Source organism: Mobula hypostoma, chromosome 4, assembly GCF_963921235.1.
Source record: "Mobula hypostoma chromosome 4, sMobHyp1.1, whole genome shotgun sequence".
NCBI lineage: Eukaryota > Metazoa > Chordata > Chondrichthyes > Myliobatiformes > Myliobatidae > Mobula > Mobula hypostoma.
In genome coordinates, this window is record NC_086100.1 from 154,464,845 (window position 1) to 154,479,316 (window position 14,472).

General features: G+C 41.1%; 1 protein-coding gene across 3 annotated transcripts in view; it reads left to right on the forward strand.

Annotated features, from left to right (window-relative positions):
• Positions 1-11,197: 11,197 nt before the first annotated feature.
• psd3l (pleckstrin and Sec7 domain containing 3, like) overlaps positions 11,198-14,472 on the forward strand; it is a 423,076-nt gene continuing 419,801 nt past the window's right edge. Inside the window, exon 1 of one of the 3 annotated variants that reach the window (XM_063046770.1) lies at positions 11,198-11,215. The gene's annotated coding sequence lies outside the window, so the exon portion shown is untranslated. Of the gene's footprint in view, positions 11,216-11,460; positions 12,069-14,472 lie in introns of those variants that run through there. The other 2 variants (XM_063046769.1, XM_063046771.1) reach the window with 2 other exon arrangements.

Sequence of the window (14,472 nt, forward strand, 5' to 3'; positions counted from 1 at the left end):
TTCATTTTTACTGTGTGCTGTACCAGCAGTTTATGGTCGAAATGACAATAAAAAGCGACCTGACTTGACTTGAACTTGTTACAAGCCTTGTTACAAATTATCTGCTCCTAAGTTGAAAAAGTATGATATCCTGAAAAAGAATCAAAAGATTGACCTAACCATCAGCCTAATTAAGCAATGAACCTAACAATTACCAACCTGCCTTTTCTTTTCTCATCCAGTTACTGTGTGATGCACCATTATTATAGTAGACAATGAGACTATATTTATTGAGTTTATTGAATGAGCACTTTGCATCCTTTTGTACCACTGAAGAAGAGAATAAAAGTCTCAGGAGTTCAAACTAAAATCAAAGAGCAGATTTGTTTGGATTCAAAATTTCTAAAAAAAAATGATTTAATGGGAATTATAATGCACAGGCACCCAGGAGCTGATGGCCATAAATAATTATAGCATGGAGGGAGACCTTTGGCCTGACAAGTCCACACTGGTTCTACATAAAAAGCAATCCATTTAGTTCTACATTCACACTTCTTTGCCCTTAGCCCGGCAAATTATCTCCTTTCAAATATTATCCAGCTCATTTTGAACAGTACATTTGTACCAGGCTCCACTATATGGCACTAGATTCCAAACCCTAATCACTTGCTGCGATAAAAATTGTCCTTATATTTCTTTTGCCAATTATCTTCTTCTATGTCCCTTTAATTCTTGGCTAAATGTCCATTGACTGTCAGTGGACACAGAAGAAATTGGCCAGAGTTCCAGCTCTTAATTCCAGGTCCACAAGGCAGTGATTAATACTTTTCACTCTTAAATATGAAAAGAAATGGCTGGAAGAGCTACAACAACCTTAGTCATAGCCTTGCAAACTCTATGGATTTAGGAAATATGCCAAGAAATTTGTGGTTTTTTAAAAAATGTTTTAACTTTTAGAAGGCTATAAGGGAAACTGGGGTAACTACTATTTAATACCAATTTGCAGGCAAGTTATTACAACTCATCATTTAACACAAAGTGATTCAATATCAGAGAGAGGCAACATGCCTCTGTTAATGATAAGTTTTGTGTGTTTAATGTAGTTAGATTTTCTGCGGCAATTTCTGATCTTGGTATCCGTTGATGTCATCGCAGTAGTTTTCCAGAAAGCATTTAATAAGGTCCAACACTAGTAAATATGAAAGTACATCTATTTGGAAGTGTGCTTTTGAATTTGGATTTTTTAAATCTAGAGGGCAGGTAAAAATGTTCTGGTCTGATCGACAACGATGTGACAACTGGTATTTTCAGGAATCTGTTGTAGGGTCTAATTTTTCTTTTCAATATGTTAATGACTTGGAGGAAGGAATCAGCAATTGTACATCCAAGTTTCCAGATGACACTTAGTCTAAAGTAGTGCATATGGGAGCAGGAAGTTACAAAGAGAAATAGGCAGATTGTGAGTGAGTAAAGCTATGCCAAATGGCATCCATTGCAAGCAAGTGGAGTAATCCAAGAAAGATAAAACTAATTACTTTCTAAAAAGTGGCTCAAGGGAAGAATTTGGGCGTCCAAGTGTACAAAACGTTGAAAGGCAGCAATCCAAAAGCAAAAGACTGCAGATGTTGGAAATTTAGAATAAAAACAGAAAAATGCTAGAAATATCCAGCAAGTCATGCAGTATTGGTGGAGAGATAAAGATACAATTTCAGACCAGGAACCTTTAATCAAAACTTGAATAATGGAAGTGTGTGTTGTAAATCGAGTTTAAAGATTTGCTTCTGAAGAGAACAGTTCGCTGGGTTTTTCTGCTTTTCATCTCAGACAAATGGGCAGATTGGGGAAGGCACCCACCACTAACTCCCTCAAAAATTGCTCCATCATATTATTATCATCTCCCAATCCTTGTAATGATCCCACAGCTTCCAAACTCTGAACTCACTGTTTGGGGATCTGACTGATGCCTGCCTCAACCACTGCAGTTTTCCCAATGTGCCTTTGTCATAGCCTGACTTTACACTTGAGTCACTTCCTGAAATTCACCAACTGAATGTGCATATTTCCAGCAGAGTTAATGGCTTAACTTAGTGACTTTTCATCAGAACTTCGGAAAATTAGAGATCAAAGAAGATGCCAAAGAATTTGGGAGAATGGAGTGAACACAAGTGAATAGAAACGGAGCAACTGGAAATATTCAGCTGGTCGGGCAGCCACCGAGTTAGAGAACAATTCAGCACGATACAGGCTCTTTGGCCCATTTAATCCATTCTGACTGTTCTTCCCACCCAGTTTTATTTATTTCTTTTAGTAACAGGTACAACATTGTAACAGGCCTTTCTGGCATAATGAGCCTGCAATGGTGAACTAAACCCATTTGACCAATGAGACCACTAACCCATAAATCCTTTGGAAACGTGGGAGGAAACTGGAGGAAACCGATGAGGTCACCGGGAGAACGTACCAATTCCTTACAGAGAGCGGTGGAATTGGTCCCAGGTTGCTGGCATTGTAATAGTGTTATGCTAACCACTACGGCTACTGTGCCGCACAAAATGTTGCGCAATGATCAGTATCAAGCATAGAGATGAAGGCAGCGGAAAGAAAGTTCAACATTGTGAACGGCTCAGAGCTCATTAAGATGGAAAACCAAGGGACAGGGTTGAGGCTTCTGCTCAAAATTGATTGTTTGGAATTGGAGAGGAACTCACTCACAGGGATAGTGAAACTATGGCAAGAAATAGGACTGGGAGATGTAGTCACGGGAAAATGAAGGGGAAGAGTGAAGTTCTAGAGTTCAGTGACTGTTCAAGTTTTTCATCTTTGAATCTGAAATGAAGGAGAACACCAAATGTGGCCAGCACAAAGTGGAATTCAGATACAGTGAATCAATGTTACTGCACTGAGGTGAAGAGGGTGCATGTGTTGACACACGTGCACTAAACGTGTATCTCAGGATGTGATGAAAATAGTGCTTTGAGAAATGCTGGATAGTTTGAACATATCTGTGATCATGGGTGTATCCAAATTAAAAAGGGTGGAATTTCAGTTGGAATCCATGATGAAACATTTGCCAAAGAACTTGCTTTTGAGGCTGAGGGATGACCTTATATAACATCATGAGGGACATAGATTAAATAAATGGTCACAGTGTAGGGGAGTGTAAAACTAGGAGGCATAGGGTCAAGGCAAGAGGAGAAAAATTTAAAGTGGATCTGAAGAAGCAACTTTTTTCAGGAAGAGGGTAGTGAGGAAGTGGAATCTGCTGCCACAGGAGCTTGTAGACACTGATACTATTACAATGATGATGACTTCTGGACAGGTGTATGGATAGGATAGGTTCGGGGGGATATGAGCTAAGCACAGGCAAACAGGATGAGTCCAGAAGGCAACTTGGTCAGCATGGATAAGTTGAACCGAAGACCCCATATCGGCACAGTAAAACTCTACAGTTAATGTAGTTCTGGAAGGAAGTTTTTTCAACATGTCATAAAAAGGAAGAAGAGAAACTGAAACCACTGAAGCCGGGTAGGGTAAGAGTCAGATGCAAATCCTTGCAGAGATCTTCAAGATTAGGGAAGTGCCAGTGAATTAAAAATTAATTTAAGCAGAAACTTGCATAATCTGGAAACCTGAGATGAAAACAGAACGTGCTGGAGGAGCTCAGCAAATCAAGCAGCAACTGTAGAAGAAGAGATGGAATCAGAAATCAGATTCAGATTTATTAGTACTCACTTATATGACATGAAGTTTGTTGCTTTGTGGCAGCAGTACAGTGCAAGGACATAAAATTGCTATAAGTCACAAAAATATATAGTGCAATAATAAAGGAATAATGAGGTGTGTTCATGGAACCATTCACAGCTCTGATGGTGGAAAGGAGGAAGCTGTTCCTGAATTGCTGAGTGCGGCCCAGGCTCCTGTACCCCCTCTCTGATGCTGGTGATGAAAAGAAGGCATTTCGCAGATGAAGAAGTTCCTTAGTGATGGATGCTGCCTTCTTGAGGCAACACCTCTTGGAGATATCCCTGATGGTGGGGAAGGTTGTGCCTGTGATGAAGCTGGTCAAGTTTATAACCCTCCACAGCCTGTTGTGATCTTGTGCATTTCAGATCATTAAGTAAGATCACAGTTACCTGCAGCTCACTTACTTTCCTACCTGATCTCATTTTGTCAAGTCGTTTCATGACCAAATATCTATTGATTTCAGTTATGAACTTATTTGGTGACTGAAAATTCACAGTGTTATTTAGGAGAGAATTCCACAGATTCATAACCACCAGCATCGAGAGATTTCTTCTTGACTAAGCCTTAATTGTCCGGTCTCTTATCTTATCTCTTATCCCTTCCCTAGTAGATGGAAACAGTTTCTTGGCCTCCACCCTGCCACTTCCCCTGGAATTATCATGAGAGTTAATATGGAACAGGATCTCCCCCGGGTAGTTCTGAGAGAGATAAAAAATTAATTGGTGGAGTACGGCAGAAGGAAGGCGAGACCATATTGAAGACGTAGAATTAAATTGTTTCTTTGTTAGAGGGAATAGAATATTGGAAACATAGTCCGTAAGACCATAAGAGATTGGAGCAGAATTGGACCATTTGGCACATTGAGTATGCTCCACCATTCCATCATGGCTGATTTATGATCCCTCTGAACCCCATTCTTCTGTCTTCTCCCTTTGTTGCCATTACTAATCAAGAACCTATCAATCTCTACTTTAAATACAGCCTCTACTTTACCACAGCCTCACAGCTATTTGTCTCAATGAATTCTGCGATTTACCACCATCTGGCTAAAGAAACACCTTCTCATCTCTGTTCCAACGGGACGTCTTCTATTCTGAGTCTGCCATCTGGTCCTAGACTCCCCCACTATAGGAAACATCCTCTCCACATCCACTTTGTCTAGGCCTTTCAATATTTGATAAGTTTTCATGAGTTCCCCTCAGTCTTTTGAACTGCAGCAATTATAGGACCAGAGCCATCAAATACTCGTCATATGTTAACCCTTGCACGAGGATTTCCCAGGATCATTGTCTTGAACCTCCTCTGGACCCTGTTCAATGCCAGCACATCAGGTTTGAATGTGTTGTCAAGATTGCAAATAGTCAGTGTCAGCCTCACTTGATGTACGAGTAGGCGACAAAATTAATGGAGAGGATATGGTGTTTGGAATGCATAAGTTTGTCCTTCTTAATCTTTAGTTGGAAGATAGTGACACACTTGTACCTTCTACCTGATGGCAACAGTGAGAAAAGAGCACAGGAAAGACTTAGAGGAAAATGGGCTAATAGGAGGCACATGGGACTGCTCAAGTAGGCAACTTGGTTGGCATGGATGAATTGGGCCACAGGGCCTGTTTCCAAGATATATGTCTATGAAGCTAATTCTGCAAAGAAAGAAAGTGAAAGAGAGAGAGTGTGTGCAACAGAGATCTGCACAATGCGGGAAATCGGCAAAGAGAAAAGGAGAATTCAGTAGAGAGAAGATTTGGTACGGAGAAAGAGAGAGAGAGAGAGAGAAAATTCAGCAAGCAGAGAGTGAGAGAGAATTTAGCATAAAGTCTGAGAGAATTCACCATGGAAAAAGAGAGAGAGAAATGAGAATGGAGTGAGAGAAAGAATTCTGTATAATATCACATAAGATCATTAAGAAGTCCAGTTGGAAATTCACAAGACTAGTGTTACTTAAAGAGTGGTAAGAAAGTGTGTCACTGCAAGAAGTTTTTGAACTCGGTACAGTATATATTTTACACATAGGAGACTAGCTGGTCCATTGGATCAGCTTCCAGTTGTGCAACTCACCATCTCTCTCATGTGTCCATCATTTCCACCTGTTGCCATTTACCTACACTAGGGGCAACAGGCAGTAAACAATTAATCCAGTGTTTTATTTCCCAAAATCTGGATAGCACATGAAATTACACTGAGATTTGGTTGTGAAAGTAAGAGGGGGGGCTCAAGTGGACTTCGTTGATCTGAAAGACTTGTTTTAGTGCTGTATATCCTATGTAGTAAAATAACTACTCAGTGAGCTGCTCCAAGCAGCAGTTATTAAAGTTAAACAGAGTCACATTGATAGATGTGTGAGATTTGTGACATCTGGGAATTATGATGTCATTCAGTAAATTACGTTTCCATTTCTCAGCCTGATTTGAAACAATGACTTTTTTTACAAGAAGAATTTTTTACCCACTATTTAATCAGATATATGATGTTATTAGCTTAGGTTTCCTGGCAGAAAACTCCAGGGAAATAGAAATGTAGGGTCTTATTCAATTTCTGTGTAAGCAGTAACATAAGCACAGTGACAAGAGAAGTATATGGAGCTTTATTGTATGAAGTTAATGCAATAAACACATCTACAAACAAGACTGCTCAATGTACAGGACTTGGCGTGAAACTGTTCCCCATACTGTAATTTACAAAAGCATCCATTTTCACTCTTCTCTCACTGCTATGGGTGGAAGTTCCCACTTGCTTCAAAAAGGCAACAATTATACCAGTGCCCAAGAAGAATAATCTGGGCTGTCTTAATGACAATCGCCTGGTAGCACTCACATCAACAGTGATGAAATGCTTTGAGAGGTTGGTCATGACTAGACTGAACTCCTGCCTCAGTAAGGACCTGGACCCATTGTAATTTGCCTATCACCACAATAGTTCAAAGGCAGACACAGTCTCAATGATTCTCCACATGGCCTTAGACCACCTGGACAACACAAACACCTATGTCAGGATGCTGTTCAGCGACTACAGCTTAGCATTTAATACCATCATTCCCACAATCCTGATTGAGAAGTTGCAGAACCTGGGCCTCTGTTCCTCCCTCTGCAATTGGATTCTTGATTTCCTAACCAGAAGACCACAATCTGTGTGGAATGGTGATAAAATATCCTCCTTGCTGATGATCAACACTGGTGCACCTCAGGGGTGTGTGCTTAGCCCACTGCTCTACTCTCTGTATACTCATGACTGTGTGGCTAGGCATAGCTCAAATACCATCTATAAATTTGCTGATGATACAACCATTGTTGGTAGAATCTCAGGTGGTGACGAGAGGGCTACAGGAGTGAGTTATGCCAATTAGTGGAGTGGTGCCACAGCAACAACCTGGCACTCAACGTCAGTAAGATGAAAGAGCTGAGTGTGGACTTCTGGAAGGGTAAGATGAAGGAACACATACCAGGATCAGAGGTGGAGAGAGTGAGCAGTTTCAAGTTCCTGGGTGTCAAGATCTCTGAGGATCTAACCTGGTCCCAACATATCGATGTAGTTATAAAGAAGGCAAGACAGAGGCTATACTTCATTAGGAGTTTGAAGCGATTTGGCATGTCAATAAATACACTCAAAAACTTATATAGTTGTACCATGGAGAGCATTCTGACAGGCTGTATCACTGTCTGGTATGGACAGGCTACTGCAGATGACCAAAAGAAGATGCAGAGGGTTGTCCATCTTGGGTACTAGCCTACAAAGTACCCAGGGTATCTTCAGGGAGCAGTGTCTCAGAAAGGCAGCGTCCATTATTAAAGACCTCCAGCACCCAGGGCATGCCCTTTTCTCACTGTTCCTATCAAGTAGGAGATACAGAAGCCTGAAGGCACACACTCAGCGATTCAGGAACAGCTTCTTCCCCTCAACCATCTGATTCCTAAATGGACATTGAACCCTTGGACACTACCTCACTTTATTTAATATACAATATTTCTGTTTTTGCACATTAAAAAATCTATTCTATATACGACACTGTAATTAGTTTACTTGTTTATTCATTATTTTTTTCTCTGCTAGATTATGTATTGCATTGACCGCTGCTGCTAAGTTAACAAATTTCACGTCACAGGTCGGTGATAATAAACCTGATTCGGATTCTGATTCTTTATATCTTCCCACTGTTTTTCTTCTGGTTCAGTGAGAGTTTATTCATGTTGTTACTTGTTATCCTCTGTCAGAATGGGATCCTTGCAAACTATCTCCAAGGAGGTTCTTTGGAAATCCTTATCTTCGTATATGAATGATTGGCCTTATGCTCTTTGATATATGACACTGAAATATTGTGTACCATCTGTACCACTGACCTCTGGATCAGAAGGTCATATGTTCAAGCTCAACCCAGGGATATGATCATATAATCCAGACTGACATTTAAATGTAGAAATAGTGTGTTATGCATTACAATGTGAATTTTTTTATCTTCTTTATTTAAAATCATTTGTGAGAAGTGTCAATTTTCTTTACAAAGTGCATAGAAGTGGACATTGGTAAACACAGTTACAGACTACTTTGGGATGTGAGAAGAAACTGGATCACCTAGCAGAAACCCATGTAGTCGCAGGGTGGATTTCCAGATTCAAAGAGGCAGCACCCAGATCAGAAGTGAACCTAGCAGCTCTGCCAATGTGCTTCCCATGGTGAATGTGATTGGTCAGTAGTCCATCGGAACATTCTGAAAACCAAATATGGCATTCTTAAAACAAAGTGAATTAAAATGTAAATTGTGCAAGGCTGGCATTAATTATTGATGTGGAGTATTATTGGTGAAAATCTTCTCATTTCCAGGTGAACCTTCAGAAGGCTTTTTCCATTTTTGTTGTCATTGAAAATTCACGACCTTTACATAACAACTAGAGACAGGAAAAGGCCAGTGACTCGTGGAGGCTACCCCATCATAATCAATGAGTATCTTCCAATGTAGTGGATGAAATATTGAAAATGAGAGAAGTGGACCATTTGGCCCTTTGAGACTGTGCTGTATCTGCATTCACTGCCCTGTTCAAGCTTTTGCTGTGTGCCCTTGATCCCTTTGGCCCCAAGGACAAGATTTAACTCCTTTTTGAATATATGTAATGATTTGGCTTCAATTACTTTCTATGGAAGAAAATTCCACAGGTTCACCTCTCTCTGGGAGAAAAAAATCTTCTCTTCATTTCATTCCAAGATTGTTTACTCATTTTCCTAAGACAAGAAAACCCTTGTCTTGGGCTTCCTCAAAAAGAGAGGAGCCATGGAGTCATAAGTAGCTGGCCATCTGGACACAAGCTGGGGTCTGATCAGCCCCGGCTGGGTCACCTGGAGGAGGTTGTATGATGTTGAAAGACCCGAAACACCCGATGATTCCAGGAACATCACTGAAGATGTGTCCAGAAGCATCAATAGATGTATGTACACAGCTGCATCTAATTTATTCAGTCCTGTTAGAATTTTGTAGGTTTGATCAAATTCCTGCTCGTCGATGCTAAGCTGATTCAGCTGTCTTAAAGATCTCACTCAGCACTATTTGACAGACATTTGAGTAATATTCTTCCTGTCCCTCTGTCTGGTTGATTGTCTCGTTTCTGTTTGTGAGACCTCATGTGTAAATCGGTTCCCTTGTTCCTCCATATCAGAACATAACAAAAGTGCTAATCCATGAATATTATTGGGATTTTCTGAGATTGCAAGAGATACTATGTCAACATAAGCTTTTCTTCTTTCCACACCTGTTTGTAGAGCTTGCATGGACCCAACTCTTAATCTTCAAAACAACTCCAAAATTAGTTATCGTACTATTTCTCACCATGCTTTTCAAAGTCTCAAGATTTTTTCAACTGAACTGTTGTCCCACAGATCTATACCCTTTGTTCTCTCTCCCTTGTAGGTGATGTAACTTGGGTTGCTTCATGTATTTAAAGGTACTTCATAAATAAAAGTTGCAGTTGTCCAGAAACGTTCTGTGTTTCAGTGAACCATTCTTTACTGTTAATCATTTTTGGCAAGGCTGATGTGCCCTTACTCTCTGCATCTTCTCCCCTTTCAAATACCCTGTCTTGCCACACGTACCAACTCATTAAATGTGGTTGCACATTTGTCACATGGATACGTTGTGAACAAGTCCGTTCACTTAGAGCAAAAGATTTAATATAAGCACACATGCAATCTGCTAACTTTATGTTACTCATATAGGTGACTAATTCAGCTTTTGTTGAAAATGTAGATTGTGTAATGACATTCACCTTAAGAGGAAGAGACCCAATACAGCTACAAAGGTACAGAATTAAAATATTTAAAATATACTCCATCCGTGAAAAACCTATGTAGTCCTCTGTGTAAAAAAAGATAAAAAGCCTGATAGCACATTCAATTCAATTCTGAAAATTAATCTAATTTGAAGGGAAACACAAGAGATTCTGCTGATGCTGGAAATCCAGAGTAACACACACGGAATTCTGGATGAACTCAGCAGCTCAGGCAGCGTCAATAGAAAGGAATAAAGAGTCAGTTTTAGTCCTGATGAAGGGGTTTGGCCTGAAGAGTTGACTCTTTATGCTTTTCCAAAGATGCTGCCTGACCTGCTAAATTCCTTCAGCCTTTTGTGTGTTAAAAGATCTGAATCTAGCATTGCTGGCCTTCAGGATATCTGATACAGAACACCTCTTTTAGAAGCACAATCTTGAATCTAATTGTCTTTCAAGCATTATGAATTGTTCTGTAATACTGAATCTGTTCCTTCATCAGGTATTATTTATCTATGCGTAGCTAGTTCTTGGTGTCAGACAAGCTGTTGCTGAATTTCATGGCATTCTTGAAGTTTCTGTTTAATCTGATTTTCACAGAAGTATATCCAACCTTCTTGAGGAATAAATCATATTAGGCTATTTAAACCCTTTATCACCTGGGATGAATCTTACATGTTACTGGAAACTTGCTGGCTTAATATAACCTATCTCGCAATATCAATTATACTCTTACCTAATCGCTGTTGTTTTATTTTGTGGTAATTTGACTGTTATTTTAGTTCGAAGTGGAACTAAATGTCTCTTGTTTTATTGCATGGTGTTATTCTCAATGTTATCATATCTTACAGTATCACTCAGTGCTGTTGTCAGTGTTACTGAATCTGAGAGAATTAACAGTGAATCTCGATAATTTCACTTTATCTCACAGTATTCTAACCCTTTATTATTTTCTCTCCTATTATTTTGGTATTTCCTATTCTAACTAATACTTATTTTCACATGATTACTCAATTTCACTGTTTGTCTCACTGGTACTGGTTGTTACCTAAATGTTTTTGAACTTCCGAGTCCACAGTCTCAGGCTCTGTCCCGACCCCCTCCTGCCGCCCCTTGCCCGGCTGTCTCTACTGGAAGCCATGCCTTTGGCAGGATGCAGTGTACCGCTTCTCACAACGCAGGTAGAAGAGGCGGGTGAAAGACAAGCTTCGCGGCGTGGAGGAGAGGACCGACCTGCGGGGAAAGGTGAAGGGGTGGGGCGTGGTGAAAAAAAACTGGGCGATGGTTTAGGTTCCCTCCCAAGGGGGCGGACTGGGCCTTTCCTGTGGTGGTGGTGGTGGGGGAGTTGTAGGTGAGTGGAAATAGTTCAGCCACGTGTGAAAAAAGTGGGCTCTTGTACAGACCTCCCACGGGAGGCACTGAACCAAACGTAGACACGCATACACCTCCTCCCCACCAGCTAGTAATGCCAGGAGGAGAGAGACGGAAAAAGAGAGCGCTTTATGAGTGATACACAGAAGCACTCACTCGGTGTAAAGCGAGCGAGAGACAGACAGAGGGAGAGAGAGGGACGTACACACCTCATATGTGCAGAAAGCTGAACGCATTCTGGGCGTAAATAGGAAGGTGCAGACGCAGAGTGTACAGGACGGATCGCTGCCGAGGAAGACGTAACTGAGTTGGTAGAGAAGAGAAGTTGGGAAGAAGGAGAGGGAGATGCAGACTCATCGTACAGAGGCCGGGGTCTGTCGGGAAAACAGGGACCTATCGAGGGACACTGCAAAGAAAAGCAACAGAGGCTGGCTGGGTGTATAATCGAAGGAAGATTGTGCAGAGGCATACACCCCGAGTGCCTAGAAGAAGGAGGGAGTGCACAGGAAGAGAGGGGCAGAGAAAGAGAGAGGGGAATCGCACGCGAACTGTAGAGGGGAGGGAGAAAAAGACATTGCACAGGGGAGTAGAGAGAGAGCGCCTGTGCGCCTGGGCAGAGAGGCTCACAGCACAGAGGAAAGGAGCGCCAGGCTTCACAGAGGGAAAGAGAGGGAACCCAGCACTCGCCTCTCAGTTTAGGAGTCAGAGGGACGGCGGCAATGACAGGGTAAGAGGCGCTCGCTATTCGCTCGCACCGTACGGTATTGTTACATTAAACCCTTCACTTCGGTAATCTGATCGGACTGTTCGCTGTAACTGCAAATGTGGCAAAAGAAACCTTCCTCCGCTCTTTGTCTGCTCTCCTGCCGGCGAATGTCACTGCTTCGAGCATTTTAGTGAAACCGAAGGGAAAGGCACCAAGACACAGCTGAATTCTAATTTTGAGTGTCTCCCGATTCGAAGCGCCCCTCACTCCATCTGTCACCCGGTTATCTTTGTGTCCGATAAATCCTTGTTTGTTCAATCAGCATTTTTTTTACAGTGGAGCCTCACAATGTTGGCATTAGCTGCTCTTTGGTACTGACGCTAATTCGGGTTTGTTGCAGACTTTAGAGGAATTGAAAACGAAACAGTACTGACACTAGGAATAAGCGAAAGTGTGGAATTTCATAGTTGAAAGGGGAAAAAAAGCCGAGTCGCTGTTTCCCTGGAATCTGAACTTTATTGGTGACATGAGAATGTGGCTATGGAGTGTGGGGATCCTAGAGGCAGTGTCTGCCATGGGCTCAGTAAGAGGGGTTGAAACGCAGTGCCACTGGATCAGAGTGAAAGAAATAAGTCCAAGCTCCTTTTTCTTCACTCGCTAGAAAGTTTTGTTTGTATGGTTTCAGTATTGTCCCGTGCAGTCTGTTTGCAAACTATTAGAAAGCAAGAATGAGAACGTGGACGAAGTGCGCGGGTGTGCCGTCCACTAATAAGAGACAATGTTTCGGGGGTGGGGGTGGAATTAGAAAATTGGATAGTGAATCTGTTGTGAACTATGCATCTCAAAGGCACCCACACGGTTTATACATATCTGCAGTACACTAGACTGTAAACCACCCACAGTCTTTATACATCGTGGGTTGTTAGTCTGAGATAGGATGTGGGCTTTATGTGCTCGCAAGCAGGGGAAGATAATGCTGTACAATTTCATGCGGAATTAAGGCAATTTAAAAATCCTGATTGTTAATTATATGCACGCTGTGAGCACTTTTGGGTGCTCTTATTGCAGGAAAACATAATGGATGGGCACAAACATAATTTAAAAAATTAATAAAGCACTGGCCTGGAATTGCTAAGGTGTGAATCGTAAGGCTGTTTCATTTGCCATCGTGTGCTGTATTGAGTTCCATCAACCATATCTCAGCCAAGGTACGGGGCTTTGGAGGGGTTGCAGGAAAGAAACATCTCAGGAAAGGTTTAAGATTCTAAAGAAGGACTGCATGACTTTATTTTCTTGATCACTGAAGATTAAGGGATGGTCTAATTAAAGTTGTTCAAATATTGTAAATAGTTGAAAGAGAGTAGATAGTAACTTCAATCCACTACTAGAGTAGAATGTGCCTTCCCCCGCCCCCAGCAATCCCTAACCCCTTCTAACTCATACAGTCCCACCAAAACAAAGTACTTGGTTAAGTGGACTATTGAATATGTGAACAGTTAAGTTTATTTTCCGGTTAAGGGAAGTACTAGCAACCAAGGTGATAAATAGAGTTAAATTGCTGGCCATTCCCTAACAGGTCAGGCTGGAGGGGTTGAATGATCTCCTCTTGTTAATCAAATAACCGTTCAGCACAACTATCCAATGAAGGGCTGTGCAGAGTTTGTTAAATATGCAAGTCTGAGATGATGTGAAAAATGCTTATTAATTACCCGATGGTTCAAACCCCAGCACCTCATCTAGAATTACTTAGATTAAAACATCAAGACAGTGTGTAGGTAAGCCGTTTTCCTGGCTGGAACATCACCGTATGAAACAGTTTCAATGATTCACAGAATTTCTTTGCAAAGGAGATCATTCCACCCATTGTGACAGTGGAAACTAAACCTGAACTTGAGGCTGAGACCATGTCAGGGGTCCTGATCTGTGCCCTACAGATTACAGCTCTTCCTATACTCTTTGGGCACCTTTTAAAGGTGGTGAGGTTTTCTGCTCCTCACCTTTTCTGCAGTAAGTTCTAGACTCCCGTCATTTATTAACTGCCTTTAATCCTTCTAATTAAATGAAATCCATGCCTGATTTAGTTCTGTTTAGGAAACAAAACTTCCTAAACTTCTGTTTAGGAATAACATTTGGAACATGTCAATTCAAATGGGTTGATTAGGTCATGTCTAAAATCCTTAAAATGTTTCTAATTGAATCAGTGAAGCCAAAGAACATTTTTTGGATATTGAGCCAGAGATGTAAACAGTTCATTCTCTATTACAGATTCAGAGTTGAGTGTTTTCCATAAAGTTTTGCAGTCTCTGGATTTTGGAAACACTTGTAAAATAATCAGTGATCTATTGTCCTCAAATGAATTGCTGTGTAGTGGCTTAGATATACATGCAGTGCTACAAGCCTTGTACTAATATACTAAATGATTTTC